Source organism: Schistocerca piceifrons, chromosome 1 (assembly GCF_021461385.2).
Source record: "Schistocerca piceifrons isolate TAMUIC-IGC-003096 chromosome 1, iqSchPice1.1, whole genome shotgun sequence".
NCBI lineage: Eukaryota > Metazoa > Arthropoda > Insecta > Orthoptera > Acrididae > Schistocerca > Schistocerca piceifrons.
Window position 1 is genome coordinate 186,549,252 of NC_060138.1, and position 5,156 is coordinate 186,554,407.

Sequence of the window (5,156 nt, forward strand, 5' to 3'; positions counted from 1 at the left end):
CTATTTTAAGATGCAGTAGTTAAACAATAACACAGAAGAGAGACTGAAAGTGTGTGTTTTGTTCTTAAATATCCAAAACTGCACACAGTAATGGTGATATCGAATGTCACACACCTCAACCAAAAAATGACAATCGGACTACAAGTGTAGGACTGGATGCTCACTAGTGGCTGAACACTCAGCTATCAGGGTGAAATGGATATAAGCAAAGTTTTATTTTTTCAGCAGTCTGTTCTTAAGTTTCCAGGTATACTCAGGATTTTAAGTTCCTGTCAAAATAATAAAAATGGGGTTATTTGAGACCTCATGTTACTACAGAGGAAGGAAAATTAAGTTTTGTTGGTAAGCTTCAAATCATTTTCTAGCAAAAGAGTTCATCAGAATGATAATAACATAAGTTTTCTAGAAGACTCTCCTATACAGTATATTGATTAGCATGCCTATACGAGGTCCATCTCAGATGTGATCTCTCCTTTCCACTTTTTGGGTTCATGTCATTATGACTGACAAGATTATGCAAATGGTTCTACAAGTCCAAAACATTTGTTGTAAATAGTTTTTAGAAACTTGCATTACTAACTGTGGGAATGCATTTATCACATTACTCTAAGTTTGCCTTTCAGCAGAATTCTTTTTATGTTAATACTTTTTGCCTGTTAGTGTCAGAGCTCCTTCCTTGTTATTGCCCATGGTGTTGGCCCATTATTCATAAACTTTTACATCCTATGTTTTACAGCGAATGTCCATTGAACTTTTCTGGGCAGTCTATTCCCAATCCTGTCCAGTTGATGTCTTATTTATGCTTTTCTCCATGACAAATGTAATTATAATCAACAGTCCTGTATGTCTTCCCTTTCCACAGAAAAGTTGCCGTTCATTGGAACATGTCCTATACATTACCTTAATGAGATAACAATTAATCACTATAGACTTCCCTTGGAACCCACTCATTAAAGTTTCTTTGCTTTTTCTAAACTTTTTTGTTCTTCCCATTGAGGTTGTTACACATTTCTAGTGTACAAACACTTGTATGTGGAGTGCATGCTATTATATGTTACTCCTCTATACAATGTGCACATTATTTTGTGAATGAGAGCTACTTTCAGAAATGTTTTTATTCTATTTACTCAACAGTTTGTTCCCTTCAGTTTATTTTCTCTTTGAAAACCAGAGATGAATTGTAACCACACTTATTGATGAATCTTTTGTATACTACTGAAATTGATTTTCAGTTTCTTTCAAAACAGTTTGTGATACAATATATGCTACACCACACAAATGATTGATCTGCTTTTGGACCTTTTTTTACTAGTGTAGTATGACTTTGCTTCTAAAAATGGAAAGTCATTTTGTTTGAGAATTGTTGTTTACGTTTCATTCAAACTGTAGTTATTCCTACATGTTCCTTAAAATCATAGTATTTGCAGAGCAAAGAATGTTAAATCACAGGATTTCTGAAATGTACAGATCTGTTTCTAGAGCCCTATGTTATTTATGCTCTGTGTAGAAACATATTTAGTAAATGAAAGAAGGTGGTAAAGTATCCTCAATTTTCATTTTTCAACTTCAACAGCAGTTTTTTAGTATAAGGCTGAAAATAGCTTGAGTAATGTTTTTGGTTCCTGAATGCTTTGGCGTTTTCATGATTTTTCTGAAGTCTAAGTCATTGGCTTTTCAAAGTTAAGTATTTTAACTTAAATGTCATAGTTGAAGTAAACTTTTTGTATTGTGGAAAAATATACTGCTGTACAGATGGTATTCTTTTAGGTTCGTCTCATGGATGCTATGAAACAAGAAGAAGAGGAGATGCTGGCTATACAGTCACTACCATTGCGTCATTACCTTATGAAATATGTATTTCCTACACTAACAAAGGGTCTAATGCAGGTTGCTCAAATACGTCCTAGTGACCCCATAGATTATCTGGTAAGTATGCTACATCAAACTATAATAATTACTATGCCTATGGTACAGCATTTTATGCAATAAATCAAGACATAAATTTGTAAAGATTGTAGAAAAAATTATTTACACATAATGTTCTGTATATGTAGTATGGTTTCCCTTTTTGATTAAGACATCAATACTGGACTGGAATATGTGATTTTGTACAGGGTGAAGCTAATATTCCAAAACAGTACAGAAAGAAATGTGTCACCAACTTCTTCTTTTTTGGGTCAGCATGGTTATATGGATTTAGCATTGTTAATTTAAGGGGTGGCTGGAAGCCCTTCCTGTTACCCCGTAGGACAAAATACGAGCACCTCAACTGTTTGTCTGTTGTGTTGCTGATGTGAAAGTCAGTGCAAGTTTTCCAAATGTTTACAAAATGTGTAGCTGATGTGGGACTTAGGTACCAGCCTGATATTTGCATAGTGCAATGTGGGAAACTGCCAAAAAATCAAATCCAGACTGACTGACTCAGTGCCCCTTGTTGTTAATCCAGCAGGCAGATTCAGTCTGGGGCTGGTGTACATCCCCATTCCAAAAGAGGCACTTTAACATGCATGGTTATCTCAGCAGGTAAAGAAATGTGTCACAGTGATGGAAATTTGAAACATCAACCAAGCTGAAGTCTGCAACTCTTTGGCTCTCAGATGATTTGGTTATAATTTTACATAAAATCTAAAAACAATAGTTGGCTTTACAAACTGACGCACACCTGGAGCTCAGACCAAATCAGAATCTCATTAAGTTCACAAGCAATAAGGGTGATAGTAACATGAAAAATTTAGTATTTAGTATTGAACATTAGTGATAGTTGTTAAAAAATTAATTTTAATGCACTGGAGCTATAGTGTCATTAGCATAACATTAGCACACCTGGAGCTCAGACCAAATCAGAATCTCATTAAGTTCACAAGCAATTAGGGTGATAGTAACATGAAAAATTTAGTATTTAGTCATGAACATTAGTGATAGTTGTTAAAAAATTAATTGTAATGCACTGGAGCTACAGTGTCATTAGCATAAATGTACACTAATAAATAATTGATTAGGCTATTTCCACATCTTTGTAGAAAAAGAAGTCAGAACATACAAAAAATAAAACAGATGCAAGAAAAGAATGATTAAAGCATCAGAAAAAGAGGAAGACACAAGTTGTAGGAGAAAATCAAAGAGCTCAATATCATAAGTGTGGCTTCATTTGTGACTCTGAATAATGTGACATTTCATGTACATTGCACAATATCTTTTGTAATTTTATTTCACCTTCTTTCTTCATTGCTTTTCATATTGAGTGTCCCTATAACCTTACTCATGTTTCCCATACCTTCTGCTCACAGGACAATTACTGAGCAGACTTGGTTCTCTCCTTTAGTAGAAATTCTGTGTGTTAGGATATCACTTCTAATTCTGTTCTTTACCAAGTTTCTTCTGAAGTGCACCTAATTATTATTTAGTTGCCTGCATTAAAGGGTTTATGGTCTCTCTCTCTCTCTCTCTCTCTCTCTCTCTCTCTCTCTCTCTCTCTCCCCTTTTAGCAGCAAAAACATTTATTAATGACCACACACTAAATAATGGACTTTGTGTAAATTTTCTTGGGGTCAATGTAAATAATTTAGGAGGCAAAGTAGAGACATTGAGTTACTGACAGGTACAAATACACACACACACACACACACACACACACACACACACACACACACCTGTGAGCCAAGCTGAACCCACAATGTCGGCACGTGTGTGTGTGTGCATGTGATGCCCGTGTGCGCGCGCGTGTGTGTGTGTGTGTGTGTGTGTGTGTGTGTGTGTGTGTGTGTATGTGTGTGTGTGTTTGTGCGCTCTCTTGGTAGTATCTTTTTGTTGTTGTGTTGAAGTATAGATGAGATAGTTGGCGTGTTCCATATATTTTAATTCCTTGTTGTCATATGGAGTTATTTTCTGGGGCAGTGGACCTAAATTAAATAATGAAATCAAAGAATGGAAAATCCAGGATGGAATATAACAATATTGTGAGAAGGAAAGTTGCTACTCAGCATATAGTAGAGATACTGAGTTGCAGATAGGCACAACAAAAGGACTTTCATAATTAATTAGTGAGTAGCAACTTTCCTTCTCACAATATTGTTAAATTAAATAATGTACTTATTCAGCATGAGCAACCTGTAAAATTTCCACCTAAAGTAAATAATTATACGTCTTGCAAAAGTCTCATTAAGAGTCTTGGAATGCTTACACTCAATTCCTAGTACATTTACTCTTAATTGTTTTTTTGCTGATAATAAAAATCAATTTCAGCAGTATTGTCAATGGAAGAATAATTTTCCTGTATATTTTGCCTCCTTGGCCAAGATTCTTACTGCAGTTATGTTGCCTTGTTCAGCTGCATTAAACAATCTCCTGTGATCAAGAACTGGAATTCCCTACAAATTCAAAAGGAAATTTAAAACAGACTTCATTAGCCTCTCCTTACACATATTATCTGACTGTCTAGATTAAAGGATTGAATATTTCTTTTAGCTATGTGGTAACTAACGATTGTCTATCTGAGTAGTAGCATACTGTATACAGGCTTCTGTTGTTACAGATGTAGGCCATTATTGCCTTTGAAAAATAACTGCATACTCAAGTAAACTGTAGGTTAACAATAACAGATAAAGAGCAGCTATTTAATATAAATGATAGCCTATTACATATTTGAATTTAGCGCGCTAACAATAATGTTCAGTTTGTTTCATTCTTGCTGCCAGATTTTGTGCTTGTGCACTGGCAGATTTGGCTGCAAAGAACTAGTCAATGTATCAGCTGCTACCGTCGCATGTGCATGCACTCGTTTTCTTAGTGTTGATTTCACATTGAGTGTCACACTTTCACCTGAGTGTCACATATTGAAGAGTTGCCATGGTGTTTGTCTTCATTCTGGGTGCAGCGGGTGTGTACTTATTGTTCAAAATCCAATGTTGTTGCAGAAGATCTCCATTTTTAGGGCCTAGGCATCATTATTACCCATTGTACACACATTTTCAGCAGAGAGAACCACAACCAACAGCATCCATCAATGAGGAAAGTACTGGCCCGAACAACTATAGTTCACTTGTTAATGTGTCGAGCATTGTGTCCATGATACTCAGAAATTATTTCATTGCACATGCATGTTCATGTCATCCCACTTGATAGACACATATAGCCATCCAAAACATAGTATAAACTGC